This window comes from Ranitomeya variabilis, chromosome 1, assembly GCF_051348905.1.
Source record: "Ranitomeya variabilis isolate aRanVar5 chromosome 1, aRanVar5.hap1, whole genome shotgun sequence".
Lineage (NCBI taxonomy): Eukaryota > Metazoa > Chordata > Amphibia > Anura > Dendrobatidae > Ranitomeya > Ranitomeya variabilis.
In genome coordinates, this window is record NC_135232.1 from 342371585 (window position 1) to 342385777 (window position 14193).

General features: G+C 43.5%; 1 protein-coding gene across 1 annotated transcript in view; it reads left to right on the forward strand.

Moving 5' to 3' along the window:
- The window catches only part of AOPEP (aminopeptidase O (putative)), an 837890-nt gene that overhangs the window by 708659 nt on the left and 115038 nt on the right, over positions 1-14193 (forward strand). The gene's annotated exons all lie outside the window — the stretch shown is intronic.

Genomic DNA, 14193 nt, shown 5'->3' on the forward strand with positions numbered 1-14193 from the left:
TTACCTTTGCTGGTTACCATTGATCTATTTATTAGTTTAATACATGTACAGTAAGCTACACATGCAAGGCACTAAGTATATATCTCTTAAATATCAATCTGTCTATCCATCTCTATCTTGCAAATCTTTAACACCTAATTTTTATTCTGCATTCTATTCTGGTACGTGTCACATGGACGGCACACAGATGACACATGGATGTCATCCGTGTGCGTGTGTGCGGTACATATTGTCATATGTGCTGCTGAAAAAAAACAGACATGTCTACATGTGGGTCACACAGACACATGGTCCATTTGAAAATCTCATAGATTATAATGGGTGTGCAAGTGTACGTGTCTCGGGTACGTGTGAGAACGGATGCCACACATACCAGAAACAGGGACATGTGAAGAGGGTCTCATGCGTGTTGTTAGTATAAGGCTAGGGTCACATGAGCATATATGCTCTCATTCAAGAGAACCGGGTCGATATAAAAATCACACTTTGATCAAACTCTGATCAGAGTTTGATCAGAGCGTGATAATAATGTGATCCAATTGTCTCGAATGAGGAGAAAATGAAAAAAATGTCTCCATCTTCTCCATTCTATCAGTCCGTGGGAATCAGACTGCACTCAGAAGTCACCCAAGTGCAGTCCACACTCAGGCATGCAGAAATCTTCTTCCTTGGACAGACTTTGAGGAAAAATCTGTAAGTGTGCACAGCCTTATAGACTAATATTGGTCCGGGTATGATCAGATGTTTTGTCGGATCGCACTCGGAGAGCAAAGCCCTTATACCTATTTATGAGGCATCTCAACCTTCATTAAATTCAGCTGGTGCTCAATCCATTGTCTCCGCAGATGCACTAGCTATTTCATTTATTGTAATCTGCTTAGTGTCTTCTACAAGTTCTTTGATGAAATGATACATGCATCAATTCAGTCTTGGAGTCTTGGCTTTCCTGATTTACTGTATACAGATCAGATGCAAGGAGAACATGTACCATAATATTAAAGTAACAAACCACTTAGGATTAATATGGGCTTTATATCTGGCAAATGTAAAATCAAGGATCAGAATATTTGTGATTATATACTATTTTGGTAATGTGCACCTATTTTTGGTTTGCTTTTCCTACGTGCAGTGTAGATTACCTGCACTGTTTCTACTTGAAAACTATGAACAAGTGTGCACATCCCTTTGCACAAAATGAGTGATTTTTTTTTTAAGCGTCTTTACTAAAGGTTACGATTTTCGTCAAATTTTCCAAGAGTCACTCAATATTTGATACATTTGGTGAATCTTTACATGTAACACTTCTGTATAAAGCTGTTTTTCCTCTTATTTTACCACCTGCCTGTTTCACTGAAAACTCTGACTCTTGAGATTTTTTTTTTAAAAGTTGCATTTCATAAATCTGGCTTAGACATTATTTTTATAGTTAACCGCTCACTTTCCTACTCACCTTTTAAGTGTCAAAAGCGGTGTAAAATGAGTTCCCCCCTGTATGTACTGACTATATATCTAGTATGAATAGCAGATGGAGCTTTACATTAATCATACTAATAATAATAATAATAATAATCATCATTAAGCAAGTTTATGCTTGCAATATATTTCTATATTATATTTATTACATATATATTTTTTTATACTGGTTAATTTTTTACAGTGACCCACACACTTGTCTGCTGAAATAAGTGTAGCACCACCGGGCAGCCGTGTTTCTCCTCCACAGTTAACCTGTAAACTACTACAGCAGAATACAGTGGCTATTACAGCAGCCTGTATTCTCTTATTGGGGTAGGACTAGATTTCTGTAGCATTTTAGTTATTCCTTCTAAAATATCAGCTTGACTTTTTTCTAATGGAGCCATTAAAGGAACCATAGGTGGAGCTTTCATCACGTTTAAAAGTGTCCATTTGTCTCTGTTTTACAAGTTTCTGTCAAGATCCATTTTTTGAAAACAACACAGAGTCTGTCTCATTTTTTGTCCTGTTAAACAGGATTCCGACGGATTAATTTTAATTATAATGCAAGTCTATAGCAGCAAATTGCTACAGATTAGGCATCCTGTTGCACCATCTTGTCTGACTCTCACAGTTTTGCTTTATATGTTAAAAAGAAAGCCCAAAGAAACATTTGCATTTTGAATTTATTTTTTTATTTTACATTTTAGGAGAAGAAAAACAGACGTAAAAAAGTATTTTAAAAGACTTACAGGCTGAAAGGGTTAAATTTCTTTGTATATGATGGATTATAGTTTGACCCATTCTGCTGGTTATTCCTTGATGTTTGCTACAAGTACAATTATTTTATTTGTATTTCTCCTAGGTTCCATCAACTTTGGTTCCAAAAATGCAGACTACAAAACCAGCAGTGTACACTATTTATGGTAGAATATTCTGATATTAGCATGGTTTAAACTAAAAGCAATATGTCTGGTCTATAAGAGGAATTTCATACTTTTTGTGGGCTTTTTTTATATATTTTTTTCCTCCTTTTTTGAGTAAAAAATGTGTAGGCAGATGTTGGCTGTAAGAAAATTGGAAAATATGAAACATGTCACATTGCAATTTTTTTGTTGAGGGGCAGAAGGTTTTTTTTAGTGCTTTTTTTCCAACTGTAGTTTAGGTATGGCATTTTTTTGTCATGGATTATTCAATATGCTTCTCAACAGAATACAATGTGTGACTAACACATAAAAAGAAAGAAAAAAAATCTTGCAAAAAAAAAAAGAAACAAAACACATGATAATCACGATGTAAAAAATAATGAACTGGTTTGAATGAAGCCTAGAGGATCTGCTGCCAAATTCATTCCTGGTGCAGCCTATTAATGAGGTTGGTGCATCTTTCAGCTGCCTTGTCCCTGCGTAACAAATGGAAAATTATATGCAAAAGGAAGACTGCACATCCACAAATGAGAGTTTATTATGAATATGAGAGAAAAAAAATACACAGCAATTAAAAACCATTAAAAACACCAAAGATGTGTATGATTACATATGCCAGCCCCAGATAATGAGCAAGAATAGACCACCCCCTCAAACCAAATTAATGGGTACAGATATGTAATAGGAACACACAAGTATCAAGAAACAATATTCCCAATAATGATAATGTAATACAATTTAAAAAATATTTTAAAAATGTAATAAATATGATATTTTAGTGCCTAAAAGGATGATAAGGTAATAAGAAAAGAAGAAAGAGCTTGATGTGTGTAGCAGTCACAGTGATATTGGTGAAGATAGGAAAACCATGCGTGTTAGAAAAATAGAGTTAAAAAATGCTTTAAATAATGGTAACATCAACCCATAGGTGAAAAAGATAATAAAGAGGCAAATTTGGACAACCATTTCTGGAGACAAGGAGGAGGTTGATGGAGAAGCCCAATGTGTCTTGCCGCAAACGACAACTTCGCCAGGAGTAGGGGCGGACATATTGCCGGTGTATCAAAAAGTTTGGCACTCAATAATGCTTGTAGAAAATAAAGTCATTTATTATACATCTGGACAGACAGATTAGCGGTAGCTCGTTTCTTGCTAAACGTTTTCGGTCCTTTGTGGACCTTCCTCAGAGCAAGTTTATCTACTGTACTGGAGCGTAGGATCTGAACTTATAATCAGATGTATGAGTATACTGGCAATATATGTGGAGGCAAATTTCAGAGGCAGTAATGGAGACCGTGACTGTGAGCAGGATAAGCTGCTTGGGCATGCAATGTGCCCACACTGTGTACTAAACGTTCTGTTGCCTGGAGCGCTGGTGGCGTGCTGAGACGCTGAGGAAGGCCGGTGTAGTCGGTGCAGCTGCACCTGGGCCCGGAGGTGAAGGGGGGCCCTTGAAGGTAGGCAGGGCCGGCATCACCAACCAGTGCACCCATCAGGGACACCGGCACGGTATGGGGCCTGTGAGTTGGGGGTGGTGCCCCCTCATGCTTTAAAGTGTTTGAAACACTTACCTCTCCCTGTTTCTCTGCAGCTCTGGTCTCTTCCGCATCTTTTGATTCTGTGACGTCTCAGGGCTGAGGGTGTGATGACGTCACTACGGCACTCCCTCTGCGCTGAGCAGTGCAGAGTCAGAAAATACTGAAGAGACAGAACCTAAGAGGGAGAGGTAAGTATTTGATTATTTTTTTATGTATGGAACATTATATAGGGCCCATTCTGTATGGAGTTTTATATGGGGCTCATTATAATGTATGGAGCATTATATGGGGCCAATTCTGTATGGAGTATTATATGGGGCTAAGTATACCATATGGAGCATTATATGGGGCCCATTCTGCATAGAGCATAGAGCATTATATGGGGCCCATTATTCTGTATATAGCAATATATTGGTTTCATTATTCTCTATGGAGCAATATATGGGTCTCATTATTCTGTATGTAGCACCATATGGGGCCATTATGTACTGTATGGAACACTTTATGCGGCTCATTACCCTGAATGGAACAATATATGGTGTCCATTATACTGTATGGGTAACTATGTGGTCCCCATAATACTGTATGGAAGACTAGGTGGTGTGTATAATACTGTATGGAGAACTATATAGGAGGAATTTGACTTTTGTAAAGGGTACACTGCTGAGGACAGTTTCAACTGGTAGGGTACATTCTACAGGTACTGAAACTCTGAAACCTGTGGACTCTCAATCACCTGAATACCCTTTTCTGTATGGTATTGTAGAATTTACAATAGATATCACTCATGTAATTTAATAAGTAAGTGAAATCTTTGGCAATGTACTATGCCTGAATTGTGGTATGTGTTAAAGGGGCCCACTGAGACTCTTTCGCCCAGGGCCCACGAAAACCTGGAGCCGACCCTGTGTGTCTGTCTGTGCATATGTGTGTATGTTTATACATGTGTGTGCATGTGTTTATGTATGTGTGTGTATGTATGTGTTTATGCATGTATGGGTATGCATGTTTGTGTATGTATGTCTGTGTGTATGTGTTTATATGTATGTGTTTATGCATGGGGTGTATTGTGGTATCATCTCACTTGGCTGGACACAGAGGTAGAAACAGAACACTCTTTCTTTAAGAACGTGCTTGGTGTATTAAATGCAGCATAAACCAAGCTGGAAAAAAGTAAACACAGCCCTCTGGACAAGACAGCAAAACAAAGCACAATTCTTCTCCTAGGAGGGATCAGCCCGCTCAGGGTTTGCAATGTCCATGGTTCAGGTCCTTTAACACAGGCACAAGCACCTTGGAGTGCTTCCTCTCCAGACACTGAACACTGCTGCTTTTGGAGGCCAGCTACTTAAGCCACAGACCACACCCTGGGGTGGAGATAAGATAGGCATTCTCCCACCCACTCTATGGATGTCCACATAAAAGCCAGCCCATTATGCAATTTAGCTTAGCCTCTCACAACACTTAGTGTGTTGGAGGAAAAACTCTGGGTTTTATATTACTGATGCCATTAGGTGTAGTGAAACATATCTCCCCTCCAGCACTTTACCAGTGACTTTGTCATATATCTCCCCTCTGCCCAAAGCTGCGGGTTTTGGCACCTTCACTCGCTAAGCAGGGGACTCTGGACAGGGCATCTGCATTCTCAGGACATCTGCGTCTGGAGTACGAACTCCTCAGTGAAGTCTGGTGAACTCCTGGAATGCCATCTCAGCTTCAGAGGACCATTTGACCATCGACAACTTTGTGCCCTTCAGAAGATCTGTCAGGGGGGCGGCTATCATGACTAAATATGGAATAAATAACCGATAATATCTCACAATTCCCAGAAACGCCCTAACCTAGTTTTTGAAGACCGGCTGAGTCCGCTTTTGGATTGCCTCCACCTTGTCTATTTGTGACTTTATCTCACCCCTTCCAATGAAGTAGCCCAAGTATTTTGCCTCTTCTTTCCCGAGGGTGGACTTCTTTGGGTTTATGGTAAACCCTGCCTTCCTCAATGCATCCAGTACTGCCTGGACCTTCTGCAGGTGCTTCCCCAATCCAGGCTGAAGATCACGACGTCGTCCAAGTAAGTGGAGGCGTACTTCTTGTGAGGGGCTAGGATCCGGTGCATAGCCCTCTGGAAGGTAACTGGGGCTCCTTGTAGTCTGAACGGTGTCCAGGTATACTGAAAGCACCCATCATGTGTAGAGAAGGCCATCTTTTCCTTGGCCCGTGGAGAATTTTCCAGTACCCTTTCATTAGGTCCAGGGTGGTGATATATCTGGCTGATCCTAGCCTCTCAATAAGCTCATCGACTCGGGGCATCAGATATGTGTCGAACTTGGACACCTCATTGAGCTTCCTGTAATCATTACAGAAGTGTCACTCTCCATCCGGCTTTGGCACAAGAACAATAAGGCTGGACCAGCAGCTCTTTGACTACTCGTGATGCCCAGGCTCAGCATTTTCTTCACCTCCCTGGAGATCACCTCATGACGGGCTTCGGGAATCTGATATGTCCTTTGGTTCACCCTCACATGCAGTTCAGTCAGGATTTCATGCTCCATAACCTGTGTACATCCTGGTAACTCTGAAAAAAGGTCTCGGTTCCGCTGAAGCAGCTCAAGGCACTGTTGTTTCTGGGCTGGCAACAGTGTCTCTGCCACTGTGACATCCTAGACCCTGGCTTCAGGATGGCCCCTAGGCACGTTGCTTCTACCAGATCCCTGTCTCACCACAGTTTCAGCAGGTTAATGTGGTACACCTGGCATGGTTTTTGTCTCTCTGGTTTGTGGACCTTGTAGTTGACGTCACTCAACTTTTCGACCACCTCACCTCGTATGGCCCTTGCCACTTGGCCAGGAACTTACATTGAACTGTGGGGATCAACACCAACACCCGGTCTCCAGAGCTAAACTGTCTTAGTCTTGCTGACCCTTTGTAGACCTTTGCCTTGGCATCTTGTGCTTGGAGTAGACTCTCCCTCACAATCGGCATCACACTTGCGATCCTGTCTTCCATCTGGGCCAGATGTTCGATAACGCTTCGGTGCCACCTCCACTTCCCATGTCTCCGGTGAGAACCCCAAAGAGGCCTGTGGGACTTCTATAATGAAGAACAGTAGGTGTTGCAGCAGGCAATCCCAATCTCAGCCATCCTTCTCCACGACCTTCTTCAACATAGATTTCAAGGTCTTGTTGAACCTCTCCACCAGGCCGTCTGATTGCGGATAGTACACCGACATCCTAATTAGGGTAATTTGGAGGTTACACAACTCCCTCATTACCTTGAACATGAATGGTGTCCCTTGTTCTGTCAGAATCTCCTTTGGCAGGCCCATCCGGGAGAAAATTGTTGTGAATTAGACTTTTTTGGCTCCCTCTTGTGGTCACTAGTGGTATGACTCTGAGATTGTCTTTCCCTAGTTTGGCACCCACCTGGGTCGTTAGTCCAGGGGTGTTGCTATATGAACTTCCTGAATTCTTAGTCTGGTGCCTGGCATCGTTGTAATCAGTCCTTTCTGTTTGCTCCTGTCTGCTGGTCCTGGTTCATGCAAAATTAAGCTAAGTCTTGCTTCCTTGTTTTTTGGTTATTTGTATTGCTCTTATTTTTTGTCCAGCTTGTACTAAATGTGATTCCTGATTTTGCTGGAAGCTCTAGGGGGCTGGTATTCTCCCCCCGGGCCGTTAGACGGTTCGGGGGTTCTTGAATATCCAGCGTGGATATTTTTGATAGGGTTTTTGCTGACCGTATAAGTCATCTTACTATATTCTGCTATTAGTCAGTGGGCCTCTCTTTGCTAAATACCTAGTTCATTCTTACGTTTGTCTTTTCTTCTTACCTCACCGTTATTATTTGTTGGGGGCTTGTATCCAACTTTTGGGGTCTTTTCTCTGGAGGCAAGAAAGGTCTATCTTTTCCCTTCTAGGGTTAGTTAGTTCTCCGGCTGGCGCGAGACGTCTAGAACCAACGTAGGCACGTTCCCCGGCTGCTGCTATTTGTGGTGCTAGGATTAGCTATACGGTCAGCCCAGTTACCACTGCCCTATGAGCTGGATTTTTGTGTTTGCAGACTTGGTATTTATTGCAGAGACCCTCTGCCATTGAGGTCATAACAGTATGCCAGGCCCAAGTTGAATGTTTAATGCATTGCAGAAGTGGGATAATAAGAAAGGAAATTCTGAGTTTTTTTTTTTTCCTCTCTTTCTTCCTCCCCTTTACCTCTGAGTGGCTTAAGCTTGCTGCAGACATGAATGTCCAGACTCTGATTACAAGTGTGGATCAGCTTGCTGCTCGTGTGCAGGTCATACAAGATTTTGTTACCAGTAGTCCTATGTCTGAACCTAAAATACCTATTCCTGAACTGTTCTCTGGAGATCGATTTAAGTTTAGGAATTTCAGGAATAATTGTAAATTGTTTCTTTCTCTGAGACCCCGTTCGTCTGGAGACTCAGCTCAGCAAGTTAAAATTGTTATCTCTTTCTTGCGGGGCGACCCTCAGGATTGGGCTTTCTCGCTAGCGCCAGGAGATCCGGCATTGGCGAATATTGATGCGTTTTTTCTGGCGCTCGGATTGCTTTACGAGGAACCCAATCTTGAAATTCAGGCAGAAAAAGCCTTGCTGGCTATTTCTCAGGGCCAGGATGAAGCTGAAGTATATTGCCAAAAATTTCGGAAATGGTCCGTGCTTACTCAGTGGAATGAGTGTGCTCTGGCCGCAAATTTCAGAAATGGCCTTTCTGAAGCCATTAAGAATGTGATGGTGGGTTTCTCCATTCCTACAAGTCTGAATGATTCCATGGCGCTGGCTATTCAAATTGACCGGCGTTTGCGGGAGCGCAAAACTGCTAATCCTCTGGTGGTGTTGTCTGAACAAACACCTGAGTTAATGCAATGTGATAGAATTCAGACTAGAAATGAATGGAAAAATCATAGACGGCAGAATGGGTTGTGTTTTTACTGTGGTGATTCTACACATGTTATATCAGCATGCTCTAAACGCCTTACAAGGGTTGATAGCCCTGTCGCCATTGGTAATTTGCAACCTAAATTTATTTTGTCTGTGACTTTAATTTGCTCATTGTCTTCCTACCCTGTTATGGCATTTGTGGATTCAGATGCTGCCCTGAGTCTTATGGATCTGTCGTTTGCCAAGCGCTGTGGTTTTGTTCTTGAGCCATTGGTAAATCCTATTCCTCTTAGAGGTATTGATGCTACGCCATTGGCGGAAAATAAACCGCAGTTTTGGACACAGGTAACCATGTGCATGACTCCTGAACATCGGGAGGTGATTCGTTTTCTTGTTCTGCATAAAATGCATGATTTGGTCGTTTTGGGTCTGCCATGGTTACAGACCCATAATCCAGTCTTGGATTGGAAGGCAATGTCTGTGTCAAGTTGGGGCTGTCAGGGAATTCATGGTGATTCCCCACCGGTGTCTATTGCTTCCTCTACTCCTTCGGAAGTTCCTGAGTATTTGTCTGATTATCAGGATGTATTCAGCGAGTCCAGGTCCAGTGCTCTTCCTCCTCATAGGGACTGTGACTGCGCTATAGATTTGATTCCGGGTAGTAAATTTCCTAAGGGAAGATTATTTAATCTGTCTGTACCTGAGCATACCGCAATGCGTTCGTATATCAAGGAATCTCTGGAGAAGGGGCATATCCGTCCTTCCTCTTCCCCTCTTGGTGCGGGATTCTTTTTTGTGGCCAAGAAGGATGGATCTTTGAGACCTTGTATTGACTATCGGCTTCTGAATAAAATCACTGTTAAATTTCAGTATCCTTTGCCTCTGTTGTCGGACTTGTTTGCCCGGATTAAAGGTGCCAAGTGGTTCACCAAGATAGATCTTCGTGGTGCGTACAACCTTGTGCGCATTAAGCAAGGAGATGAATGGAAAACTGCATTTAATACGCCCGAAGGTCATTTTGAGTACTTGGTGATGCCTTTTGGGCTCTCTAATGCTCCTTCAGTGTTTCAGTCCTTTATGCATGATATTTTCCGGAAGTATCTGGATAAATTTATGATCGTTTATCTGGATGATATTCTGGTTTTTTCTGATGATTGGGACTCGCATGTAGAGCAGGTCAGGATGGTGTTTCAGGTTTTGCGTGGGAATGCTTTGTTTGTTAAGGGCTCAAAGTGTCTCTTTGGAGTACAGAAGGTTCCCTTTTTGGGTTTTATTTTCTCCCCTTCTGCGGTGGAGATGGGCCCAGTCAAGGTCCGAGCTATTCATGATTGGACTCAACCCACGTCCGTTAAGAGTCTTCAGAAGTTCTTGGGCTTTGCTAACTTCTACCGTCGTTTTATCGCTAATATTTCTAGCGTTGTTAAACCTTTGACAGATATGACCAAGAAAGGTTCTGATGTTGCTAACTGGGCTCCTGCAGCCGTGGAGGCTTTCCAAGAGTTGAAGCGCCGGTTTACTTCAGCGCCTGTTTTGTGCCAGCCTGATGTCTCACTTCCCTTTCAGGTTGAAGTGGATGCTTCTGAGATTGGGGCAGGGGCCGTTTTGTCGCAGAGAGGCCCTGGTTGCTCTGTAATGAGACCATGTGCTTTTTTCTCTAGGAAGTTTTCGCCTGCTGAGCGGAATTATGATGTTGGCAATTGGGAGTTGCTGGCCATGAAGTGGGCATTTGAGGAGTGGCGTCATTGGCTCGAGGGTGCTAAGCATCGTGTGGTGGTCTTGACTGATCACAAAAATCTGATGTATCTCGAGTCTGCTAAACGCCTGAATCCTAGACAGGCCCGTTGGTCATTGTTTTTCTCCCGTTTTGACTTTGTGGTCTCGTATTTACCAGGTTCAAAGAATGTGAAGGCTGATGCTCTTTCAAGGAGCTTTGTGCCTGACTCTCCTGGAGTCGCAGAACCAGTTGGTATTCTTAAAGAGGGAGTAATCTTGTCAGCCATTTCTCCGGATTTGCGACGTGTGTTGCAGAGATTTCAGGCTGGTAGACCTGACTCTTGTCCACCTGACAGACTGTTTGTTCCTGTTAAATGGACCAGCAGAGTCATTTCCGAGGTTCATTCCTCGGTGTTGGCAGGGCATCCGGGAATTTTTGGCACCAGAGATTTGGTGGCTAGGTCCTTTTGGTGGCCTTCCTTGTCGCGGGATGTGCGGTCATTTGTGCAGTCCTGTGGGACTTGTGCTCGAGCTAAGCCTTGCTGTTCTCGTGCCAGCGGGTTGCTCTTGCCCTTGCCTGTCCCGAAGAGGCCTTGGACACACATTTCCATGGATTTCATTTCAGATCTTCCGGTGTCTCAGGGCATGTCTGTCATCTGGGTGGTATGTGATCGCTTTTCCAAGATGGTCCATTTGGTATCTTTGCCTAAGCTGCCTTCCTCTTCCGATCTGGTTCCTTTGTTCTTTCAGAATGTGGTTCATTTACACGGCATTCCTGAGAATATCGTGTCTGACAGAGGATCCCAGTTTGTTTCCAGGTTCTGGCGATCCTTTTGTGCTAAGATGGGCATTGATTTGTCGTTTTCGTCTGCCTTTCATCCTCAGACTAATGGACAAACGGAGTGAACTAATCAAACTTTGGAGGCTTATTTGAGGTGTTTTGTTTCTGCGGATCAGGATGATTGGGTGACCTTCTTGCCGTTGGCTGAGTTTGCCCTTAATAATCGGGCTAGTTCCGCTACTTTGGTCTCGCCATTTTTCTGCAACTCTGGTTTCCATCCTCGTTTTTCCTCGGGACATGTGGAACCTTCTGACTGTCCTGGGGTAGATTCTGTGGTGGATAGGTTGCAGCAGATTTGGAATCATGTGGTGGACAACTTGAAGTTGTCACAGGAGAAGGCTCAGCGTTTTGCCAATCCCCGTGTTGGGGATTTGGTATGGCTGTCTTCTCGATTTGTTCCTATGAAGGTCTCCTCTCCTAAATTCAAGCCTCGCTTCATCGGTCCTTACAAGATATTGGAAATCCTTAATCCTGTGTCCTTTCGCTTGGATCTTCCGGTGTTGTTTGCCATTCACAACGTGTTCCATAGGTCTTTGTTGCGGCGGTACGTTGTACCTGTGGTTCCTTCTGTTGAGCCTCCTGCTCCGGTGTTGGTTGAGGGCGAGTTGGAGTACGTGTTGGAGAAAATCTTGGATTCTCGTCTCTCCAGACGGAGGCTTCAGTATCTGGTCAAGTGGAAGGGCTATGGTCAGGAGGATAATTCCTGGGTGGTTGCCTCTGATGTGCATGCGGCCGATTTAGTTCGCGCCTTTCACGCTGCTCATCCTGATCGCCCTGGTGGTCTTGGTGAGGGTTCGGTGACCCCTCCTTAAAGGGGGGGTACTGTTGTGAATTAGACTTTTTTGGCTCCCTCTTGTGGTCACTAGTGGTATGACTCTGCGATTGTCTTTCCCTAGTTTGGCACCCACCTGGGTCGTTAGTCCAGGGGTGTTGCTATATGAACTTCCTGAATTCTTAGTCTGGTGCCTGGCATCGTTGTAATCAGTCCTTTCTGTTTGCTCCTGTCTGCTGGTCCTGGTTCATGCAAAATTAAGCTAAGTCTTGCTTCCTTGTTTTTTGGTTATTTGTATTGCTCTTATTTTTTTGTCCAGCTTGTACTAAATGTGATTCCTGATTTTGCTGGAAGCTCTAGGGGGCTGGTATTCTCCCCCCGGGCCATTAGACGGTTCGGGGGTTCTTGAATATCCAGCGTGGATATTTTTGATAGGGTTTTTGCTGACCGTATAAGTCATCTTACTATATTCTGCTATTAGTCAGTGGGCCTCTCTTTGCTAAATACCTAGTTCATTCTTACGTTTGTCTTTTCTTCTTACCTCACCGTTATTATTTGTTGGGGGCTTGTATCCAACTTTTGGGGTCTTTTCTCTGGAGGCAAGAAAGGTCTATCTTTTCCCTTCTAGGGTTAGTTAGTTCTCCGGCTGGCGCGAGACGTCTAGAACCAACGTAGGCACGTTCCCCGGCTGCTGCTATTTGTGGTGCTAGGATTAGCTATACGGTCAGCCCAGTTACCACTGCCCTATGAGCTGGATTTTTGTGTTTGCAGACTTGGTATTTATTGCAGAGACCCTCTGCCATTGGGGTCATAACAAAAATATGAACTAGCTCCCTTGTTATGCTCCTGGCGGAGGAATTTCTCAGTGGTACCACCTCCGAGTAATGCGTAGCATAGTCCATTACCACCAGGATGTATTGATGACCCCTAGTGGACTTAACTAAAGGCCCACTGTAGCGCTGAAACATGCAAACATGAAACATGAAAATTTAACTGCACTACTGCACTAGAAATATGAAAAATGAGAGTGTTTAGCGCATAAAACTGGCCAATTTTATGTGTACCTGGTAGCCACTCTACGGCATCTCTCTTATACCAGGTCCTACGATTTCCTTCCTCACTGAGAATAAACGTCTCCATCTGAATGGGTGCCTATGAAAACCTCTTATGAGACTACTATTCTCTCTCTCGGTGGAGGGGTAATGGACCTGCTGCAATTCAAACACCTGTGAATAGGAGGTGGAGTGCTCGGTCAGAAGGCAAAATAATACATTTGAAAAAACTGACCGTCACATCCATTCACAGACCAAGTGTGAACAGGTGCTAAACCTAGAGTCGCCAACTCCTATACATTTAAGCAAATAAGGTAGCACACTGTAGCGCTGAAACATGCAAACATGAAACATGAAAATTTAACTGCATTACTGCACTAGAAATATGAAAAATGAGAGCGTTTAGCGCACAAAACTGGCCAATTTTATGTGTACCCGGTAGCCACTCTGCGGCATCGAGACGTCTAGGAATTTTTTAGGCACGTTCACCGGCTACCTCTAGTTGTTTTTGATAGGTTCAGATTTGCGATCAGTCCAGTTACCATCTCCCTAGAGCTCGTCCTTAGTTTAATCACTTGCTGATCTATTTGTGATCCTCAGCCACTAGGGATCATAACAGTACAGCCGGCCCGCAAAGTGTTAATTGCATGGCAGAAGCAGGAGAAAAGAAGCCTTGAGAATTTTTTTATTTATTTTTTCTTGTTGTTGCCGTGTGTCTAGCTGCTGTGCTAGCTTCTCTCCTCCTCTTAATCTTGGTGTGGCTCTGAGTTCAGCTGCTGACATGGATGTCCAGAGCTTGGCTTCCAGTCTGGATCATCTTGCTGCTAGAGTTCAGAGTATTCAGGATTTTGTTGTTCACAGTCCTATGTCTGAGCCTAGGATACCTATTCCGGAGTTGTTTTCTGGAGATAGATCTAGGTTCCTAAATTTTAAGAACAATTGTAAGTTGTTTCTTTCTTTGAAACCTCGTTCCTCTGGTGATGCCGTTCAGCAAGTTAGGATT